At 37.8% G+C, this 24,581-nt stretch overlaps 1 protein-coding gene across 7 annotated transcripts in view; it reads left to right on the top strand.

Moving 5' to 3' along the window:
• Nucleotides 1–24,581, top strand: part of ZNF385B (zinc finger protein 385B) — a 165,598-nt gene that overhangs the window by 48,274 nt on the left and 92,743 nt on the right. The window lies entirely within an intron of this gene.

The raw sequence follows: 24,581 nt of genomic DNA, 5'->3' as shown, positions 1-24,581 counted from the left end.
TTTTAACTGCTTTAAATAACTAAGATAAGAATCCTAATTTCAGAAATTGTCGTTCTTTAATTGAATATCTACGGAGTGGAGAGCAGGAGTGTGTTGTTTCTGCTGGTTGCAGATTAGCAGACTGTTCTGCTGCGTGGAGTCTCCTCCATCATGTATTCGGCATGATCATTCTCGGAACTGACAGCTGTGCATTGTGCAGAGGGGAGCTGCACTGGCCCCTCTGAAAGAGCATCTCTGCCTTGCCTGTTCAACAGTGACCCCTCAGTGGCAAAAACATACTGCTGGAAGAACACTAGGAGTTGAGAAATGCATGGGCACCTCATGCAGTCTAAGATAAGGATCATGCATGGAGTCTGGATGAAAAATGGCAATTTTTATTCTGTCTTGAGTGGTCAAATATATACAGCTAGAAATTACCTATCTTAAAATGTGTCAAAATAACAGCTTTTAGTAGGCAGCTGAGTGATGATAAACTGCGAGAAACTGCTGTGCTACTGTGCTACCCGGCCTGAAATTGAAATCCCTTTACTCAGTATATTATTTGCTAGGCCATCTATTGCATGAGCATGTTGTTTACTGCCTACCTTTAATAGAGTTCTAGGGTCAGGAGAAATTGTTATGCAAAGTCAAGGTTTCAGGAGTTGCACAGTTCATAGAATAACAGCCAGTAACAGTGCAGACACGCAGAGGAGGAGCCTTTGTGGAACTATAATCATTTAGAAAGTTTTTTTTCCCCCTTTCTTCTTTTCCCTTTGATGTTGGTGCTGAGTGCTGGTGGAATATGACAGTACTGTTGTGGTGTGGAGCAATCGGCTGCCAGCAGAAAGTGAAGTCTGAAGATGTCTGAAATGTCTGAAGGGACATCTACCAATTAACTGAAAATAATGAGAAAATTATTATTGTTACACTGATCAAAGTGAATTTGTTTCCAAGAATTTTGGAAGTCAACACATTTGTAAGCTTGTATGGTCTAGTATGACAGTTCTGGTATAAACAAAGTCAGAATCTGTGCATCCACTGGAGCTCAAGAGACTCTGAGGACTGAAGGAATCACCAGGCCTTATCTATTCTAAAATACTGGACAAATAATCTCAAGCATTAATTCCTTTAGCAGAAGAAATTGCTTTCCCAAATATGCCAGTGTTTGCTTTAAGTCCAATAAATCTGCAATTGAACTAGAACACATTATTTAGAGACACATTCAAGTTCAATTTAAGGACTTCAGGATGTGGTGAATTTACTTGTTACGCTGTTGAATTGTTTAAATAAACCTTTACCTTTGCAGTTAAGAACTGCATCTTACTGCCAATTTGAATTTTCTAATTATGTGTTAGGAGGTCCCTTTTCTTCTCTGCTATTAAAGAACCTCTATGATTAGATACATTCTCCTTATAAAATGGCAAGGAATCTTGATTTCAAGTCTGGCATTGTTTGTATTAAGGATGCAATTACAAGCAGGGATTGTGTAACATTTGAAAAGGTTATGTATTACTTTTTTATAACATGATTTTACATCAGTGGCCTGAGTGACTCGCTGGTGAATCAGAATGACAACTTTGCCTCCACAGCCATGGACTGTTGGGTCCTGGTTAAAGTCTGCACAACATACTCGTAACTGGAACAAATACTCTTTCAACCAGGAGTGAGTTCATAAAGCTCTCTTTCTTCACATCAAGTTAGAAGCATGATACTGATACTTCTCAAGATTTTCTGGACTTCTGCTGTGTTTTCCTCTCCTCTAGTTATTTTCAGCTGGCAGGATCAAGCTTTTCTCTGAGCACTTGTGAAAGGAGAGTAATTTTCCAGGTTAAATTCCTTGCTTATGGTATGCACTGCTTGTTTTGCTCCTTTGTAGAGATTGGACTCCATTTCTAATAGTGTATTTTAAATACTGAAAGGCAGCTATGTAGCAACTGTGTGTCCACTACTTGGTACACCTGGGACGTGCAGTGAACTTCATCACTCAGAGTTGTAGAGGTTTCTCCCCCCTGCCATGGGGTCCTGGGACAGGGGACCCTGGGGTAGAGGCATGGCCTAGGCACGGGGTCTCCCTGCTCCCTGGTCACATGTGCCCTAATCCTGTTCCCCATTGGTTATTTTGTGTTCCCCTGCGTGGGAAGGACCCTGGTTGTCTCGTGATTGCTCAGTTCCTCGGCAGTCCCCCGGCCATGTGGCTGGAGAGTAAAGATCTCTGAAACTTCTATCAACAATCGCTCCCTATTTCTTTCCACGGGCCTTGCTGTCTAATGCATGTTGCAGGAGACCCCACTGCAACACAAAGTTATTTTACCAATTAAAAAAAGTAAAGCGTAATATTTTAGCTTAATATCGATGTAGGGTTTGTATTGGTGTAGCTTTATCTGATTTCCTGTACGTGATGTGTTCTTACCATGTCGCCTAATTTTCTTGGTATTAGTTTCAAAGGCTTTCATTGATCTAAAGCATACCTTCAGTGAAGACAGAAAATGGAGAATAGAGAATCTAATCAGCTTCTAAAGACACTGTGTATATGATTTACCTGGCAGATGTTTCCTTACAGTTTTACCTAGGTTTTGGGACAGAAATATCTGTAATCTAACCACGTAAATAATTCTGTTGAGCTTTTATCTCTTTGGGTACATTAGTACTGATGGGCGTGCTCATTAGCCATTGTCGTTCCCACTTCATTGGTACTGTTTAGAGACAATATCATCCAGGGTTATATTCAGAGTATTATCCTTGGAATGTCTTTAACTCTTTTGGAGCGTGTCCCCAGCAGCTACATCCACCTATCACAAAGACTTCTTTCTATACTTTGTGCTAACAGTGGGAAGCACAGCACAAGCATACTAATTTATTTGGACAACTAATTCCTTCCTGTTTTACCATTTTACTTAAGGTTAAATGCTTACAGTTTGGTTGCACAGAACTGCCTTGACAAGGTGTACTGTTAACAGGCTTGCTCCTGAGCCTGTGACTATAATACTAATACTAATCTTTCTAATGCTTTGCAAGCTGGTGTTCAGTATTTCTGATTCCAGAGAGTGTGCTGCCCATATATGGCTTTTTTTTTTTTCATGATACTAAACTTTCTCCCGCAGAAGTGGGAATGAAAAGGCTCTATGAATTTAAGTATTGCTTGGAATTTATTTCTGCAGTTTGTTTGAAACTGCAGACCTTTATCTAAGCTCTCCTCCCTTCTGGGTCAGGATATATGTACCTGTATTCAGGATTTTGAGAGTGCTGTCCATGAATAAATTCAAAAATGTGTTGCAGTTTGATTCTTTTAAGAGCTGGAAATCACAACATGGCTTGAATTTAAAAAGAACATTATTTTGTAGCAGTATCTAGAGTGGAAATGCTCAGCTAAAACAGAAGTAGAGTTCTCTTTTGCACATCACTGAATGTCTGGGAAGGTTGGTCACTCCTGAATTGCCTGCATTTTTTCCTTCTGTGTAAGCCTTCCCTCTACTTTCCCCTACTGAAGTCAAGGAGTTGCCTCACATTAGTTACTTATTTTTTCTGAAACATCATCTTACACTCTTACAGTTCAAATTTTATGTAATCACATGGTAGTATTTTCTCCCCTTCTCTTAGATTTTTTTTTTAGTATCAGGTTTTGTAATTGATTTTTCTCTACAGTGAAGTAAAAATGTGGTGTGCTTTCCTGTGGCTTACATTCCTTTAGCTGCAAAATCAACTGAAGTCTAACTTTGAAGGTTTGGTTCTTTTTTTTTCCCTTTCATAAATAGCTATTATTTTTTACAGCTCTTTTTAATGGAGGCTGCTAGTAACTGCTGAGCAAAAATATATATATATATATTTTTTTGGTTTTTTGTTTGGTTGTTTTTTTTTTTTGGTTTTGGTTTTTTGGTTTTTTGTTTTTTTGGGGTTTTTTTTTGGTAAATAAAGCATATATAGAAGATGCAAATATTTTCCTTCCAACTTTTCACAAACTTGGTGATCTTGGACTGGTTCTTCTAAAATGACAACGTGGAAGTGTTTTTCCTCTTTTGTCATCTATCAGTGGCATGTACATCTGAGGCTTCTGATCTTTGGCTTAAACTATTGTTAAGTTTTCCTTATAAATGTGCCACCTACTGGAGCAAAATGCCCATCAGCAAATATTTATTAATATTATCTTCTTCTAGCCACATTTGCATAGTAATTTCTTGCTAGATTCCTGTGCTTATGGTTGTCAAATCTACACGGCTTTTTGTCAGCCTCACCATAGGGTATGAAAATGGTAATAAGAATTGGAGGGGATGTGGAGCATGAAGGTTTAATAACGTGCCTTGAAAAAAAAAAGAGAAGAAGAATTGATATGCTGAATTATAATGAAAAATACCTGCCTGAAATGAGTGTCCATTCATAGGTACTCTAAGTCTTGATTTCACAATGGAAAAAAATCACTTAATTGTTCAACATAACCTTGCAGCAAAAATAAAATTTAAACAAGATTTTAGATTACACAGTGGTTTTTTGTAGTTATTGTTTTTTTAAAAAAAAAATCTTTGGTCTTGCCTTGGCATAGGATTAGTCATGATCATCTTTACAAATGAGAGGAATTTTGCTTGGAGCTTGTTGTCTTTTATGCTACCATAATGAAATGAGTGATTATTTGTACTGCATATATGTCTTAAGAGCTACAGTTCTATTGTTCTAGACTTGTACAGAATTATGGAAGAGACTTAATTCCCAAAATTTTAAGATCTGCTTTGAAACGTAAGGCATTAAGACAGTAGTGCAAACTGGAAGAATGGATGTTCTAGAAAAAATTGCTCTCCTAAACTCAAATGATTTTCTTGATGTTTCTCATGAAAGTGAGTGCTTTTTTGGCTACGCTTGATTGTATTACAGTAGAAAAATATAATATATGAACAAAAACAAGCAGAACACCTTCCTGAAGATGAAGGTTAATCTGAAGATTAATTTGTTTTGCTGCATATTAAATTTATGGGTTCCTGTAGGACAGTCTTTTGCTTAGGTAGGGTTACCTTTTTTCAATTGGGTTAACCATGCTGTAGCTGATACATTAACGAGACAGCCATAAAATTTGGTGGTTTTCCTTACACAAGTTGCTGTTTTCTTTCCATGCCTTGCGAGTAAAGCTCAGCCATGAGGGCATTTGCTTTTGAAAAGGAAGAATGAGTCAAGGTACCACCCTCAGAAAATGAGTGTGGAGTCTAACAGGCTATGAAGGAGGAGATAGGGAGCTAGGAGCTCTCTGATCCCTTCCCATCTCAAGTTGTGGTGCATGTTGCAAATGCACAGGTTTTCAGGTCCTCAGTGTTAAATGCAGAGTCCAAATTTTATGCTTGCTGAATCTTAAACTTCCATTATACTTCAACAGAAATAGAAATTGCTTAAATTTGGAGTTTTTAAACAGATTTGTAATAATCATAGTCAGTGTCCTTTTACACTGCCTGTTCATTCATCTGTCTAATGCTGTTAAACTGGGTTTTGCTCTGGACGTGTTGGGATGGTGTTAAATGTTTATTTGGTCAATATACCATTGATAAAGAGAATGCAAGGATCTAGGATAGACTGTCAGGGAGGCTGGAGTGACCACTGATGGGGCTATGTGGCACACCTGGGATGGCACAGGAATTGGCAGGAGGTAGCACAATACTTTTCTTGAGGTTTTGAACCTTTTCTCTCTGTGCAAGGGGGAAATTGCATTTCTTTGTCATAGATATTTGTTGCCTAAATTCCCTTTTCAGTTCTCTATTTGATAATTGAATCACCGATTTTGTATTTCTGGGTGAGGGAAATTTAGGTTTTATGTTGAGTAGTCCTGCTTATGAAAAATAAAAATGACTTTTTTTTCATTGGTAGGTGATGGAGTGTGTCTTCTACAGTTTTGTGAAACAGGCCAGGGTATATTTCTGGCTTCACTCCAGGTACTGAACACTTGGAGTGTGCTGGGGCAGAGCTTCAGGAAGCATGCTGCTTGCAGGAACAGTGCTCACATTTCCATTGGCTGGAAAAGTAGGAACATCAGCTGGAGTCATTAATATTGTTGTCTTTAGGGGTGCCTGTAGCTGATCTGCCTACTTTCCCAGAATAGGACACTGAAACCAGTAAATAAGGCAATAAAACATTTCACACCTAATAAATTTCATAAACCAAAAGTAAATAAAATCTGAGCCGTTCTAGGAAGAGCCCAGTTGTTCCAAATGTTACAAGATTGAGGTTGTATAGAAAAGACAAGGATAAGAAAAAGCCCTGCTGTTTTTATAGGAGGAGGTAAAGATTGTATCTCAGGAAACTTCTGAAATGCTTTAAAATACTTCAATAATGAAAAAAGCAGAAAAGGGAAGTAAATCCTAAGCAATGTCTGAGAGTAAAAATATTTAAAGTACATGAATGTTACTTACCACACTAAATGGCTATAAGAACATATCCCAAGGAGGTATTCAAAATAAGTAGAATAAAGCATTACAGAACAGAATGAAAAAAAAAAAAAAAATCAAGTCCTGCATGCAGTTTTATGGGCACATGGAACTGATTCAAAGCCTATTTCTTCATAACTGGGCTTTTAAGAATAAAGAAATGACCTTATCTGTTATTTCATATATTAAAAATGTTGTTCAAAGCATGTTTTGATTTTTTGGTCAGAAATTATTTGGTTATTAGTCTTTTGACTAATGGGTTAAATCGGTTGTATTTAATTTTATAGTTTTTACAGGGATATATATGCTTTGACATAGTATATGGACATGCAGCACTAAAAAATAGCTAAAAATAATTCCAGAGTACAAAACTGAGGTGGGCAGAGAAGTGATACACTAGACATCTCAGGAGTGATAAATTATTCCAAGGAGTTGTAATTGGAGTTGTGTATATTAATAAAAAACAGCATAAATTATTTGGTCCTTATTTCAATTTATATCCTGTTAGGCCCAAGCAGAGGAAATTTGGAATTTTGCTTTGGAATATGTGAAATTCAGGACAACAGAGTCTAGCAAGAGTAGAAGAGGCAGGCTGGTTGAAGTCACTGAGAGATATGCAATACCTGGCTGTCTTTCATAAAATAATCTGGCATTTTACTTACAGCTGTTTAAAAATATGACAGTTTGTGTAACATTAGCATAAACTACTGAAAAAAAAACTTTTTGGAAGAATATTTGGAAGTGTTTGGAAAGTCAAAGGCCCAAACTTCTGATTCCTGCAAATAATGATGCTTTTCTAGGGTAACCTCAAAATAAGCAGGTTTGTTTCCCAATTGTATGTTGTAGCCATAAATAAAACTATGATTTTATTTCTCTGCCAACCAAGAAAAATTATTTCATAACTAATTTTTAGTCATTCATGTGTAAGCTAAACAAGTGCATGTAAAATGTTCTATTCATGACATTATATGCTCCTTATCACTGTCGTAGCAAATGCCTTGAGAATTGCATAGAGATATTTTGAGAATTTTTACTTGCAGTTCTTCTCTCCTGCGTACAGGACGAAATTGCAAGGAAGGTTTGAAGAAGAAAAAAAAAGGTATAGGATGTATTTTAGTGTGGTGGGGGGCTTTAGGTGTAACAAATTTGAATGTGTCTGTGTCTCATGCTTGTGGCATTGTGGTGGCTTTGGATGTTTGTGTTTTTTCAGCCTAGTAACCTTTATGGCCCTCGGAAAATGTTAAAATCACTTCCATGTTTGTCAGCTGAGAATGACTTAGCCTGTTGTTGTCAGCGTCTTGGAGAAGCTTCCAACTCACATGCTATCAGAAAAACTCCTTGCAGACAGTACTTGTCAGCACAGACGGCTTCATCTGGGGTAATGGATATTGCTGACCATTTTTGTGGTGCTTGTATATGCTGAAGAATGACTAGGATGGTCCTTAGCTGCATGTGTGACGCAGTGACAGCCTTCCTGGTTAAGTATGTTAGATAAAGGCTGTTCTGCATCTATTCAAGTGCAACAGATTGCAAAGCTTTGCTCCTTAGGTAAAATGAGCTGTGCCTAGATGTGATAACCCTGTTTTTCCCATGCTGCCAAAGGAAACCTGTATAGCCACTCCTGTGAGTTGAATTTTTTGTCTGGATCATTTGTTTTGAATAGGTATTTTAACATTCTGCATGGTTCCCAAAAACCAACTGTTGTGTTTTCTGGTTTTTCTTCTTCTGTCTTTTCCAAATACAGCAGTTAAACACCAAATTGCTGAAAATAGAAGCTAGGTAGGCCAATTTGCATCCAAGGCAGGTGTTGCTGGCTATTTCTCAAATGTTTTGTCTGGTGTGTCATTAAGCTTAGCCCAGCAGAGGCTGTTTCAAGGTGTGCACATGATCAGCAGGCACACTGTGCTGGTACTTAATCCCTTTATAGGCAGTACCACCATTCTGACTTTATGAAAGGGAAGCTGCTCCTGTTTGCAGAGCTTGTTTGTATTTTCAACATGTGCCATATACTTGCGTTCAGATATTCACTGTCCCTCAGTTATCTTCTCAACTTAGTGACTGATCATACCACTTGTAAAACTAGATCTGTGATTAAATATTTCAACGTAGCTGTGACCAATTTGCCCTTTCATGAGACTCAAGCTGAGTCACTCCATTTATCATACAAAAGTATTGTGCCCAGCTGAGTGTTTACACAAGAACAAACTGCCATTGTTCATGAGTTTCTAAATTCTGAGGTGGACTTGCAAATTGTCATGCCCCACATCTAGGCTCCTGCATTTCAGCCTCTGAAATTTCTGGGAGGTCTGCAAAACTGTCTGTTGCCAAGCTGCTTTCTAGTGAGCACGCCTCTGGGAAGATTTCTGAGGCTCACTACTTTTATCCAGTAGAGTCTTGGAAGAGTTTTGTCTCTAGAAATGAGTTCCTGATATCCCTGTTCAAGATGGTAGGTGGCAAAGAGTTGAGTTACAAGTTTGAGACTTCTGCTTTTAGCCAGCCTGGATTGCTTTCAAACACACATAGAAAACATTGAGTTATCTTAGTGTATGAACATTAAATTGGCATAAACCTGTATAATGTGAGCTTAGACACTGTGTTTGAATTGGGTTCTGAATTTTGGATCAATAGATACATTAATTTGTGATAGACTACAGCAGACACTAGTAAGATCTTACCTGGTAAATGTGATGCCGTGGGGTATGTTGGCTTACGATACGTGTTTAAAAACTCCTGAGTTTTTTGGGTTTCACCTGTTAACATGCAATGCACTTACTGTATTTTCATTCTAAAAGCTGTGCTTCAATATTCACTGAAAATCTTTGGAAGATTCACATTAACAGTATGGATGTTAAACTTAGAAAACCAGGAAAACTCAAGGTAAACTTGTGTGATAGTTCATCTTATGCCACAGCTTAATCATTAAAGACAGTGGTGTACATTTGGGTATCAGCAAGGATTTATTCTGGCAAGGTATTGAGTTTGCAATCCAACAGACCACTCGAGAATTTTAAGTTTTTAAATAACTATCTTGAAGATTTGCAATTAACTGTGGATTTCTCTTCAGTGAGTTAATGGCAGTAAAAGCAGTCCAATGTCTTGTCCTCTGGAGCTTCTCCACTGGTATCAGTGGGGTTCTACATCAGAGCAAGGTCAAACACGGAAGCAAATTCTGTGAGCAAAGTGTGGTGCTCCAGCTTGTATTGGCAAATTCTCAGTAAGATGTGGAAAATTCAGTGTGTTCAATGTGTCGTGCTTGTAGACTGCTTGGAATTGGCGTAGTTTTGGTTCAGATTGTAGCACCCACATCAGTTACCTAATTCTCTTGATTTCTGAGTGTTTGTATGTGTTTCTTTGATAGACTGCTTATGTTTTTTAAAGTAATGCTCTGACAAAGCAATATTATTGAAACATGCTGCCATCAACAACAATATGAAGAGGTATTAATGTGATTAAGGTCTACATAGTTGATGGAGTTAATAGGTTTCTAGATCCTATTTATTTTTATTTACCACAATTGCTTAAATAAATAAAGGCTAAAGTAGTAGACCGAATTTCTAGAGAAATGTAGAAGATTTATGATGTTTAATATATAATACACCTTGAATTGTGTGTGTCTAAATGTATTGTCAGTATACTCATACTCCAGGCAATATTTTCTCTTTACTTATATTCCAGTTTTGAAATTAGGTGATAAGACTTTTAGCTTTTATCACCTAATTGGCTTCTAAACACAAAGCTTTATCTATCCTAGCTGTATTGTACTGAATGATTTCAAAAGAAAGAATGGAACTTCAGTACTGAAGTTTGCATTTTTTATTGAAATAACAAAGCTTGTGTTTGCACTGGATTGATGTGAGTGACGTAGGTGGCATTTTGCACCTACACAAAGACACACCAAAATCTACAGTGTGAGAAATTGTATTTGCACACTTTCTAGAATACTGTCTAGTCATCCTTAATCAATAAATAGCATTCACATTTATTGGAACTATGCATTTCTTAGAGTCACAGTTTTTTCCCCATTTCTTTGAACCAAGAACAATTATAAGGCTTTGAATCCTTACAATGGTAGGTGCAAGTTTTTGGGAAGCATTTCATTTAGTTAATGAAAATTTGGTGGCTTTATGATAATGATATGAAACATACATAATTATTTCTGTACTATTAATGTAGTCAGCTAATATGTGGCTAATTAGAATTCAAAGCATTTCAAAACTGTCTTTGCTCTTATTCCTAAAAAATCTGCAAGACACAAATCCATATTAACCAGAGGGGAGCTAAGAGGCTACTAAAAAAAAAAAGGTTACTAAAAGGAGCTAAAAGTACTGTATATTACTAATCTACTCAATTATCATCTGTGTTTGAGGTACAAGTATCAATAGGGAAAATGTAATGTTTTTATACAATTTCTGTGGTGTCCAAATATGTTTGGGGGGATTTTTTTCCCCTTGCAGTTCTTGCTGTTGAAAATCAGTTTCTGCCTGCATAAAACACAACTGTTGTTTTTATCCCATTTTGTTTATATAGGAATGTATATAATGTGAATTCATTTTTATACTTTGTTATGCTTTAATTTGACTTTCCAAAGATGATTAGTATACGTTGTGTAGCACATTTTCTGAATTCTTTTACAAGCACTTAATTAAATGAGATTGAGTTAAGAAGGCACAACCTTATTACAGGTTATGTGCTAGGGATGGGAAAGGATGGAAGGAATCCTCAGTAAAAAAATCAGCAAACAACTTTGAGTTAAATAATGCAAAGTTCATACATCTGACTGTTTCTGTTAAATTTTCCAATGTCCCTCTTTTTTTCTTTTTTCTTTTTTTTTTTTCAAATTCTTAGTTTTGGTATCTTATATTCATGGCACTTAACTTTAGCATCCTGTTAAAAATGTTCTGTGTCATTTTGGCAGTCACAGTTGTGTTGTAGTAGAGGATACAAGACACTACTGATTTACAGTGTGCCATAAAACCAGGCTCAGGAAGTGTGGGATCCCAGGCATAGGGAAGGAACATGGGTAGGAGGCCAAAATTAAAACATTATGTAGAAAATAACTGATGTTTATATAGCCTAGATACATAGCACTGCTGCTTTTTCAAAAATTGTGTGGTTCTAATAGATTAATATTTAACCTCCTGAACCATCTACCTAGCGACTGCGAGGTGAGAGTTTCTTTAAAATAATCCATTAAAAGGTTTATGATGGGGGGGCCAGCAGACAGAAATTTGCCATGTTAGGGGTGGCATAAGGCGTGATCTGCTTGTGAGAAAATCAATTGATGCTCTCTTGTAGTGGCTGAAGGATTGACAAGGGGGTGGAGGGACTGCTTTGCAAAGAATTTTAAAAGTTCAACATCTAAACAGGAGCTATGCTAGGGCTTGTCATTGTCTAGTGATGAGAGCTCTCCCACCACTAGTTCATGCAGCAGGTTTTGGTGTGTTCAGAGTGCAGGCCTTCCTTCAGGCTGTGCAGTAGGGCTGCTCAAGAGGGGTCATCGTTGGCTGCAGGCCAAGAGAGTTAATTTCTGCACTTCTGTTTAATGAATTAACATCAACCCTAATGTAGACTTTCATTCTGGCTTAGATGGTTGGTCATAATTATAATATCCAGATGCTGTCTTCCATTATTTGAACATTATTTTCCCATTCTCTTCAGCAAGCTGTGCATTACCAGGCTTGATTGGGGTGTTATGTATACTAAGCACAGCTGTAGAGCAGCGCAGCGCCACCAGATTAAAAAAGTGATGTATAGTCAAAACCAGAACACTGACAGCTTGCAAAGCAAACCAGAAGTTGCACTGCAACCAGGGTAAATATTTGACTAAAAATGAGACAGTATGCAAGACTATGCTGTAGAGACTTATAAGCCATATCTGAAAACAGCTCCGAAGGACAATCCTATTGATTTTATTCTTATCTTGATGACCTTGTAGGTTGAGTTAATGGTTTCTAAACTCAATTGATGAGTTTGCGGGACGGTTCTGTTTGTCTCCAGTCAAGGAGAAAGGAAAGTAGTGTAGAGTTGAAAAATAAACTCTTTAGGATTTTGTGCACTGTCTAAACCTTCAATATGTATTTTAATTTGCATGGGTGTAGAATAAATGAAAACATAGTAATTGTATAATCTAGACAAGACTGAAATGTAGTTCATCCGTATTAAATGATTTATTTCTCAAATCTTATGACTTGGAAGTCATCTGGAATTACAATAGGCATCCTTACATTTGGCTGATAGACATTCTCAAAGGAGCTGGAGTTTGACAAGGATGGGGGAAAAAGGAGTCTGATCTTACTGATGTAAAAACCAGGCTGTTGCTCCCTGTGGCACTGCTGATGTGGCTTGTAAGGCAGAACATGTTTTTTCCTATCTGTGAATACATGTACCTGGGGAGGTAGCCGTTCTTTTGGGATAGTAGGGCTGCAGAATCATGCAGGGAATGATCTTTTCTGCCAGATCATTAACTGATTTTAAAATTGTCACAGTTTCTGTAAATCCAGACACAAAAACAAGTATGCAGAATTTTATGTAGCTACTGCTAAGATACATCCTGATTTTCAGTTCCCATGTGGCATAGTGAACTTCACCTTCATACATAATGTTGTTAAAACTTGGATGTTTTATAGATGAAGAGGTTGTTACTCTCTTGTAAATGTTAACTGTGAGAGCAGTCTGCATAAGATCAAGAGGCACTAAGGGATAATGTAATTGGAATTTTTCAAACAACTGTGTCTGTTTCAGAATGAAGATTCATGATAGAAAAAATAAGACAAAATAGGTCTCACAGTTTCAGCATAATTAAGATTTTTGCCAGTGGCTATTATGGGAAAACTTTCTTAAATATTTTACCTTTACCCCTTTGAAAATTTTGATGTTAGATGAGCAGGATTTTCATTCTGCAGCTAATTTATGAAGCAAAAGCAGCTCTGATTCCCAGACTTCTAACTAACAAGGAGGACCAGAGCTTTAATTAGCATTTACCTCTTTTTTTTCTTCCCTTTTCTGATGGAAAGATCCTCAAGTCAATCAAGACGAGGGGAAATTTTGTTAAAGCATAAAGTGTTTTGTTCTTAATAAAAATGGGAAAAAACCTCAGAAACTACATAATATATATATATATAAAGTAAAATAAGTTTGGGGAATTTTGCTTTATTTGGTATGGATCTAAATTATGTAAATAAATCTGCTCTTGGTAACTTGTACATTAGTATTCTCTTCAGCAAGGTGGTTGAGCATGCTTAAGCATGACCTCTGCTTTGCACAGGCAAGGAACAAAAAAATAGCACAACAAACTCATAGAAGGTACAAAAGGGAAATAGGGCCTGCATTTTTACAGGTTTTTTTTGTTTCAGGTCAAGTAAGATTAATGATAATATGTAGAGGCTTCTTTATAAAAATTCCATCTATTGTGACCAGCATTAAAGCTCTATTTTAACAATATTGACAAGTTAACACTTGACTTCTTATATGTTACTGAGAAGAGATCTTTGAAATATTCTTAGCAACATCCACTTGATTCATTTCTTGAAGATGTCTGAGCAGGAAGCTGTGACTATGTTTTAAGGTAAATTCTTGTATTAATGAGCTGGTCTCTCATTTCTTGAGCCAGTATCATTTAGGACCAATTTTTTGAATGCCTTTTTTTTCCCCCTCATTTAAGTACTAGTGCTGCTAGTGTTCAACTGCACAGAAAAGGGTTTAAACCAGGTGTGGACTGCTTGGAGAGTTGGCTGAGAATTTATTCTGATCTTTTTATCTTGACATGTAACAGAGACAAAATTATGTGATGTTGCTTTATGTTAACATGTAAAGAGAGGAGATGATTTAAGTAAAACAGTAGCTGATACTGCAGTAATAAAGTTCGCATGAAGTAGGGTAGGGAGGATGAAAGAATGTGTCAGAGTAATGTAATATACTAAAAATTGATAATAGCTTTATTTTGGTGAGCTAAAATTCTTCTGGATAGACAACACAAAACTGGGGAGGTACAAGATGAATAAAGGACTTGGGTTTTGAACTTCTGTTTGTAAAACTAAGGAATACATGTCATAATAAGACACAAGTCCTATGCAAAATGGTAATAATACTATTTCCAGGTGAGTATTACTGTCTATTCTTTTCTGCTACAAAAAATTGCTTTCTCTGAGGAAGAGGAGCACAGAACATCTGATGTTAAGTGCTATCACAGCTAGTTACAATACAAAAGCACTTTCCTGTCAATGTTATGAGAGAACCTGACAAATTGTAGGGGGGGGGGGTCTTCTTTGTTTCCCCTCATGTCTCAGCATCTGAAGACATGAAATTATTTCATACTTACCTTTCCAAACCCTGATATTATATAATAATTTTATTTGAATATAGAAGTGGATTTCCTGTGTCACTTTCATGCTGCAGCTTCAGAGAATACATGGAGCAATGCAGGTATTTAAAAAGCCTCTTAACTGAATCGTTCTTGGAACTTTTATATCTTGAGTATTTTAAGTCACAGTATTTTGAGTTGTGGTCATTTAGTAATAAGAACAATGGCTTTTCCAGCTCTCAGAATTCTCTACAAGGAATGAACTCAATTCACATAGTCTACAGGGATTTTGGCGAGTGGCTGTTAGCAGTATAGATGGCCGCTTTTCTCTGTAGATTGATTTCATGAGTATAGATTTAATGAGGTTTCTTAATGTTAGTTTTATGCTCTAGAATTGTATATATAGATCTGTCTATTACTAGATAAAGCTGTTGATCTTTGGACTGTGCTATGTATAGTGTCTGCGATCTGGAACTTGCTTAACGAACACTGCACAAGCAAAATTGTGGAAATCATAGCATAATTTCAATGGCTATTTTGAAAAGGGGCGAACAAGAGCTAAATTCTCTGATAGAATTGTGTTATGTTAATTTAACATTCTTGTGACACATTTTTATCACTATATTGATTTTTTTTTTAATGTCTTTTGGTATCATCAGCTTATATGTGCATACTCATAACCTTTATCAAACACAGTCTTGCAAAACTGGTTAATCACGGTATCAGAGAACAGCCTGGGTTGGAAGGGACCTTTAAAAGACCATCTCAGTTAGGCTTTTCTGGGAAGGGGTGTCATGATGAGATTATCTGGCAGCTTGTTCACATCTTGAAATCCTCCAGCAATGAGGGTTCCATCATGTTCCTGGGGAGGTTGCTGCAGTGCATTCTCATCTCACTGTAATTTTTTCTCATGTCAAGATGAAGCATCTCCCACACTGCTCACACCTTGTCTTCTCCATGTGGATCCTCATGGAGAAAGAGCCTTTGTGACTGTCCTTTAAGTACTGAAATTCTGTTACGAGTTCTCACCTAAGCCTTCTCTTTTCCAGGGAGAAAAGTCCAACTCCTTCAGTCTTTCCTCACAGGGCAGGTTCTCCGGCCCTTTGATCACCATTAATGGCCTTCTTTGGACCTCTCCACTCTGTTCACATCTTTCTTGGTTTGTAGGGACTAGAAGTGTACACAGTACTGTGGGTGCAGCCTGACAAGCACTGAGAAGACTGGGATGATGACATCTCTGTCTGTTTATAAAGCCCCTGTGGATTGAGGATTACAGATTAATCTTAATTAAGATTGAACTTTTTTTTTTTTTTTTTTTCCATACTGAGATTTCAAAGTGACTGAAATGACCAGAGTTTAAACTGTTGTGCAATCTCTGTGTTTGGATTCACAGCCAGTTATGTCAGAGGTGGTTTCTATTTTATGCTGTTCGTTATATGTGAGTTGTTATTGATGGATGATGGCCATTTCTCTGTGAGGAAAAGTGAGGATATCTGTCTTCCTCAACAAGTAGAGTTGAGGTTGCAAGATGTATTTTGGTGCTGGTCTTCATGTCACTCTGTTTCATGTATGAAAATAGAAGGTTATATAAAGGGTTGTGACAAAGCTACTCTGGCTTTTCTTTTCATCTCAAGTTTCAGTCTAAATCCAAATCTGGCTCTGGTAAGAAACACTTGTCTCATTAGTCAGTTTTTCTCTTGTCAGAAGCCAGCAATGCTGACTGAAACAAATTAACGGGAACTGTTTGGGAGGGGTAGACAGAAGAGCGCTTGTTGTGCCTGACTTCAGAGATGTCCAAAACCAAAATACTGAGTTATCTTTTTGCCGATTTCTTAATGTGTAACTACTAATATTTCACAGTTCTGTTGCTGCCAATCTTTCATGTTTATTTCCAATTATGGGAGAGAATTGCTTGGCTGAAGGTTAAGTTTATTTCCAAAGACAGCAGAAATTTTCTGTAAGGGTCCTTTTCTAGGTTCAGGAGGTACTCACCCCTTTCTTGTGATGTATTTGATAATGGCTGCCCTGTGCAGGTTAATCCCCTAAAGACAGAATATGCTTTGGTAGTCTGTATTCTTCAAATTGATATTGAAGGATGTAAGGTCTTGGATTGTAGGATTTCATAGTGAGTTAATTGTACAGGCTTTTCCTTTCTGGGAGTTACCTTTTATATGAAACCTATACTTCTTTCTAAAGCAGTTGTTTTCTCATACACAACATATAGTTAATGATTTGAGATGCCAGATTAAACACTCATTTACCTGTATGTGTGGTGTTTTTTGAAGTCAAGTCAGTTTTACTCTTTCTCAAGTTTCCATCTCAGGAGCAAATTTTTTTAAGAAAATTCTTAAAACTGTTATTTTATATCTAAAAAATATGATATTGAGAAGAGGAAACATAAGGTTAAGTTCTAAGTTCAGCCATTTTTGTTCATCTTCTACTAAGTCTGCTAAACCACTGTGCATCCACTAAATCTTCCTCTGAAATCAGTGAAATGAAAGAAGATACCTGACATGCTCAGTAGACCAATGGGCATGAAGGCTTAGAAGTATGTGCAATACAGAAATAGTAAGATAATATCATGATTAAATAAATGCAGATACATTGAAAGTGGGTGAGGTTGTTTCTTGTACTGCCCCTTCACTAAGTGAAGGCACTTGTCAAGGTACTTGTTTTAACCAGCAATATTGTAGTGCAGACAGCAAACCCAAGCTACCCAGTTAATCTATCCAGACAATATTTATATAATCAATTTACTATTTGTTTCTAAAGGAGACACAGAAGTGATCTTACTATAATTGTAAATATATTGGTAGTCATTATGATGTAACTTACCTTTCCCTGGTGTGTAGTATGGTTCTACAGCTGTCAAAATGAGCAGACTTCATAAACTGACTCATTTACAGAAAGTGGTCCTCTGGTCAATTCAATTAAAACTACTTTTTTAAACTTCCAGCTGCTTTTTAAGAACACAACTACTATGATTTTATTAAACTGGAAAATACTGAGTGATGTCCACCACATTTTTTGCTGAGCCCAACAGGCCAGACATAAATATGCAAAGTGAGGGATTCATGGGAATAATTTTGTACGTTAGTAGAGAGAGCTGATAACAAAACTTTAGATGAAATGTTCATTTATCCAGAAGACTTTTTCAATGAGAGAGTCCTTATATGTTTAAAAGACAAAGTAAATTGTGTCTATTTTCCATTAAATTTAAGTGCTGTTAGGTGCCAAAATGTTCTGCGGCTAAAGGAGATGCTGGCTGTACTGCATAGTCCATCTCATTCAGCTGTTTTTAGTTCATCTGGTCCTGGGTGTTTGTTCCTCATGTTTCATTGTGTGCCAATGCACAGAGCTTCCCCAGTGAACTGGCTTGCTCAACAAAAGCTGTCTCACAGAGTCGCTTACAAGCAGGGCGCATGTAAGCCTCATTCATTCTAGTAGGTCATGCCTGTATTTTTGGGGGAAACCAGCTTATCAGGGCAGCCTAAATTAGAGCTGTATGAGCAGGTGTGATTGCAACTGTGGTTCCGTACCATTCATTTAACGAGAGCATAGGTTGTGATTTCTTTTAATTCAGACTTAAACTGAGGTGAAGCTAAAGAATTGCAGAAAGACAGCTGGCCTAGTTTTCCAAGGACACAATATCTGCAGTTTCTTTTGGCTTCTGTGTAGTTTCAGAGGATCAGTGCTTTGGGAAACTGGGTTGAATGGCAGATAATAGTGAAATAGCCCTCAGGAATAATCATCATATTAGGGAAAGCTTAGTCAAATGGCTTTACGCTTTGGTATTTTTATTTAGTTAATAATAATGTTGAAATAACCTAGATCAAATAAGATTTTTAAATTAAAAAATGCATATGCATGTATTAAAAATAATTTTGCAATGCTTATCTGTTTTCTGTATGACATTTAAAAGCTCGGTTATGTTTTTATGGGAATAAATCTGCATCCTGTCATGCATTGCAGTATGTTGGTACTTTGCCAAAAGGGTGGCAGACTGACTGCAGTGCTGTGAATCTGCTGAAGTCCAAACAAACTTGTTTCAAGAAAATCAGAGAAAATACATGCCAATCTGACTGAGCAAATCCAAATTACTTCAGTCTATGATTAATTAAATTAGGTTGCTTGAAAATTCATAACAGGTGCCTGGAATGACCTTACTTAATGCTATCACTTCTTTAAATGTCTCCAGAGAACTTGGATTAGCTGACTGAGAGCCCCCTTAAAGAAAGGATGTCTTGTGTGAGCATGTTGTCACAAAGGGATAGAACAGGTACATCTCAGATGCCCTGAAGGAAATACATACCCAAATGCACGTGAAAAAAGGCAGCTGAGGTATCAAGGGAGAACCTTAGAGGTTAAAATTTCAAGATTAGTATTTTATCCAGATGAAGAAAGGGAGGATGTCATGTATACAGTGCGAATATAACCTGTACAGAATGCTTGTAAAATATAACAGGAGTCCGAGTTAATGTTTCAGGATGAATTCCTCTAAAATGTTGCTGTGATTTTTGAGCTGTAGTAACATAACCTACACAATTCCTGTGATGTTTTTAGAACTGTTAGCTTTGGAAGCTGCAGAGCAAACTGATGGAATTTTCCATTGAAATGGTATAGGTGGAGGTTTGACAGTGAAGCCACTACTGCAGTGCTGTTCCTGGAGCTGGGGTGGGTTGTTTTCTGTTCTATCCAATGCCTGGAAATTTTCAGCCAAGCTTCTGCATATCTTGCACTTGTTCATACACAGCTTTGGGAGCATATGCTTATGTTTATAGTAGATATATATAAACTTATGGAGTCTCAGAAATGTTTGAACGACTGTGTGCATCTGTGAACCTGCAAACCTCTGGGGGATGGATTTCAACTGGTGTAAATCTACTACTAATTCTGGTGTGTCTGAACACACACCATCTCTGCAAAGCCCATGTACACAATTTGATGACTTTGTAGAAAAAGAAGGCTGGCTGCCAAGAAAAATTAACCCCATGTCTTGTGTCAGTTAAGCAGTTTAAATGACTTTCACACCTAAGGCTGAAATAAAAATGAGCTACTGCGTGTCACCATGCTCTGAGAGACTGGTCTCCTTGGTGAGTAACAACATCCATCTGCTTCAGAAAAAATTTACTACAGCAGACTGTGTCCTAGTACAGGAATGCAGCTGCCTGACCACAGAAACAATCCTCCCAGTGCAGCACAGAGCCCTTGGTCAGCATCTCACATGCATCTTCCATGTCCAAAATACCCCTGGCATGGTTATTTGTGCTGGGTGGTTCCATTCTGTCAGCTTTCTCCCTTTCCATGGTCTGCAGTGTAGTTATGCTGATGCAAGAGTGTGTTTTCTTTTCAGCTGGCTCTGAAATGGGTGCCATTGATCTGGTGTTTTGCAGATATACTGAAACCCAGACTCCAGGATGCGGTATTATGCAATCCTGTGGGTAGGGGAAAAAAGGGAATTAAAAAAAAAAACCAACGACAAACCAACAACAACCAAAAAAAACCCCAAAACAAAACAAAAAAAAACCTACCCCAAAAACAACAACAACAAACAACAAAACACAAAACAAAAAAAAAAAAACACCCAAACCAAAACAAACAAACCCAAAAAAACACCGAAAAAACCCAGCTGCTAACTCAAGCAGCACTGGAAAGGAAAAGGATTTGGTATACAGGAAGAGAAAAGAAAGGAAGAGAGGCCAGTGTGATCATAGTTACGCACAGTGGGGTGTGAATTTAAGTAGAGAAAGGATAGATGGAAAGACCAAGAAAAGGAAAACTGAGAGGAAGTGCAAACAGAGGAAAGATTGAAGGGAGTTTGGGAAATGTGCAATTCCTCCCCAGCGTGAAGAGGCTGTGTGGGAGAAGTTTGGAGCCAATACAGAGTCCACAGAACAGACATCTCACTTCACATTTACAGAGTATGGGTAGAAATCAAGTTTCTTGGGTTGTGCTGGTTAAGCAACTCAGCCCCTGAAGGCAGGAGACTTTCCTCAGCCTCTGTTTTATGACTGGGGATGAGCACAAATGCACCCAGTTGAAACACCTGCCTTACAATTAGGCTGTACAGTCTTCCAGCCCTGCATTTTATCAGAAGTGATTTCATCTGTAGAAACTTCCTGTTGTGCCCTTCCATTAAACAAGAATGTCAATTTAGGAGGGAGGTGGTAAGTTAAAATCGGAACAGAAAGAGTAACTGACATCTTGGATAAGTCTTCCAATAAGATCCCTTAATTAGTGAGCCTGTGAGTCCTGAATGTTGTTTTTGATATGGTTTAGTTTCTTTTTCTGTTTTTTCTTGCATCAGGATGCTACGCTTTTCATAACAAAAAACTCAGATGGTAATTTGGAGTCAGTTTGAGCTGTCAACTCATGTTATACCTGGATGTATTGTTTATTTCTTATACCTTCATTCTCTCAGTAAAACTGTCTTGGTGCTTCTCACCTATGTTGAAACTTTTTGAATATTAGTCCCTGAAAAAAAAAAGTATGGTTTGTTGGGAAAGTTGAGGGGGTTTTTGTTTGCTTATTTGTTTTGTGGGGTTTTTTGATGCATCTGTGTGAAGTAGATATTCAAACAGAATTTACTTCATGAAAGTACAAGACACCAGCAAGAGCTGATAGTTTTTAATAGTCCTTTCATATGTATTTGAAGAATATGCTTATGCTTGCCATGAGACATATGCCTTATGCATAATCTGGGGCTGAGTGAAATATTGCTTTTTTGTGTTCTCCTGGAGCCAAGCTTAATGAGGGCTGGATGACAGGAAAAGGAAGAGCTGTAATATATATACAACTGGATGTGCAGATGTCTTGGTGGGGGCTAAGATTTAAGAGTTCAAAAGAATACAGTTGCTTGCCTGTGCTTTGAATCTGTGTTAGTATGTACCACAATTCACTGTAATTAACTTGATGAGGGGAAAAGACTGAGGGGAGAGTAATTGAACTCCTTTGATTCAATACTTATCTGTTCTGAGATGTTTCTGGAAAGCCCTGGGAGTTTGTCATGTCTTGTGAAATTTATCTACTGAGAAAGGGATTTAACTGTTACTCACTGGACATGTGCTTGACCACATCTTCTGCGTGTTCTTTGTGACTGTACAGTAGGATCTGGTTGTTCTACCTCACCTTAACTTCTGTTTACCTCCTTCAAACTGGGATGATTCTTAGGGATTGTATTAAGTGCAGTGTATTAAAATACAGCTCAAGCATGGCCAGTGGATTTCTCACCACGTTTGAAGGGCATTGGTATTCTCCTGACAAAGTTACCTCAACCTTGGCTTTTGAGCCCTGCTTTGAATTTTAGAAGTTAAGTATGGGTGATTTGGCACTACCTGTGCTTAATAAAATTTGGATTACTGATCCTTTATTACAAGGGATAGGGAGGGTCGCTGGTCTTTGTTGAATAAAGGTCCTTTCTTTTACATACTAATCATTGGTTGAAGTCAATATCTCTGGAGTGTGTTTCTACTTCATTAGTGTGATATTCTACACATCATTATAAATTCATTGAAATATTCATGATATTCATTATATCTGAGATCATAACAGTAGCATTTTTCTGCTGAAAACATATGTGAAAATATTTGGTGAACAAAGTTGAGAATTAAGCATCATGATGGGGTAGTATGATAAAAACAAGGTCAAACCTTAGCTACTAAGTTTTGTCTTTTTCTTAATTCTTATGTTATTACCAGATATTGCCCACTTTTTGTCTAAATTGCCCTTGTGTGAAAATTTGCTGTAACAATTCTGTATGTGGCTAGTATATGGTGCACTGAAAAGAAAACCTTGAGAACAGGAACAAGCTGAAAGAGTTGCTTGCGTGTGAAAAGCAAAGGGCAAAACCTAAAGGATCCAGGCATGGCTACGCAGAAGCCTTTTATGAATTTGACAGTAGGGTGCTAATGCTGTTTGGCACTTAGTTCTACAGAAGTCCGAACTGCTAAATTTTGGACTTCTTGGAAGGATGATTTTTGTCAGTGCTCAATCTGAAAATAAAGCACATCTGCATATACTGTCCATTTCTCTTCAGTCACATCCTGACAGTACAATTCTCCAAATTTCTAATCAGCCAAAATACAAGCATGTCATATTCCATTCTGCTAGGGAGAGTTGCCTGTATCAAAGCAGTGTGTGGGGGAGAGCGTGGACATAGAATCTAAGTGAAAACAACATGCTTTGTAGAGATGTTTTTAGATTCTGGGTGGTTTTTGTTTGTTATTAAAGCTTGTTAGCTGAGATAAGTAAAATATTAAAAGTGCTCAAAATGTCACTTCTCCAGCCTCCAGATAAAAGAGAAAAAATACAGAGGGAAGAATTTAAAGTATGAGCTTTGGTTTAAAAGGAAAAAAAAACCACCACCTGAGCATCTTGGCAGTTGAGCTGTTCAGTGTCAGCTTTTCTTTCTTTGACTAGACAGGAGCTGCTTGTGAATGACACCTGAGTGCATTTGGCCTCAGATAACCTCTTGTAGAGGCCTTTCCTTTCTTATTGCTCTGTGGTTCTAGTGTGCATACTTTTGTGCTCTCTTTTCTCTCTTTCCCTTGCTTAGATGTGTGGTGTGGGTGTGCCACTTGCAGTGAACATCGTACCACTGTGTTATGGGAGGTCAGCACCTCACAGCTGCTTGGGAAAAAAAATGCATTCATTTTTATATTTAATTCACCATTGTTCTTTGCCTGCTTTACTTTCATCTTAATGTTTTTGCTTTCTTTTCATCTCTTTTTCTGGTACAATAACATTAGCCCTTTCGTTGAGTTCTTCTCACACATATTATACTGTCTTGAAACCTTCCTCCCACACCTTTCTCTTCTGTATTCCACTTTCTCCTTTCTCTTCCAGCCACCTATCCTCACCCTCGTGACTTCTTCATCTATAATGCAGTAGCCGCATGACCGTCTCAGACTGCTGTTCCAAAAGGAATTGCTGTCTGTAGATGCTAAAGAGCAGGAGCAGAGGAATTTTCCAGCTACTGAAGCATTTTGTGAAGTTTTCCTTTCTCATGCTTTAGCTGAGAAACAGTGGAAGAAAGTTCTGTAGACTCACACCTGCATGGACTTGTTTTGGCTCACTGGGAAAAATACTTTGGAAATGGGTGTTACGCTGTTCAGCCAATCCCTCTGGGAGGCGGATGGTCAAGCATCCAATGGTTTTATGCCACCCTTGTGAACAAAGCTATATAAGCTGAATTATATAATTAAACCTAGCCATTTCTGGCCTTTGAACCCGATCCTGGATCCGTGTCGTTCTTTGTGCTGTCTTGGTACTACAGCGACAGCTTGCTGTTCTGCTTTCCTTCCCACCCACAGCACCTCTGTTGTGCTTGCACAAGTGCATTGCATGCCCTCAGTACCCAGAGTCCATCATGCTCATAATGTGAAGAGGCATTCTGTGCTGTTATGGATCTCTGAAGAGGCCTTCTCAGACAAAAAAGGTCAGGGCACCTCCAAAATCTTGAGACAGTGGCTATCAGTCGCGTAGATGGGAGTTAGCATTGTTTAAAGTGAGGGGAAGAGAAAACTCTAGTTAACACTGTGATGGTTTGTGCTTGGAGATCCCATTTTAGATGTGAGCTAGAGGGCAGGCTGACACATTAAATCTGAGATTAGTGTGTTAAGACCTTCCTCTGAAACCAAGGTCTGGTCTTCTGTGAGACAGGGTGATACATGCTGGTAAGAGGGAAATGGAAAGGAGCTATGGCACGTTAAACTAGATAAATGGTTAAAACTAGTGCATTGTAATGGTTTTAGCAAGGAACTATCAAACATTGCCAAAAAAAGAGACACTGCAGTCATTGAGCAAGTGGTGGGCGTGAGGGAGCTATGCCTCCAGTTCGGGGGAGTTACAGTCCCTGCTGTTTTGTCTTTCTGTAATGCATAAACCTACTACATGCTTATGGAAGGTGT

This window comes from Corvus cornix, chromosome 7 (assembly GCF_000738735.6).
Source record: "Corvus cornix cornix isolate S_Up_H32 chromosome 7, ASM73873v5, whole genome shotgun sequence".
NCBI classification, from domain to species: Eukaryota; Metazoa; Chordata; class Aves; order Passeriformes; family Corvidae; genus Corvus; species Corvus cornix.
The sequence above is the reverse complement of the archived record's forward strand: the minus strand, read 5'-3'. Positions and strand labels throughout refer to the sequence as shown.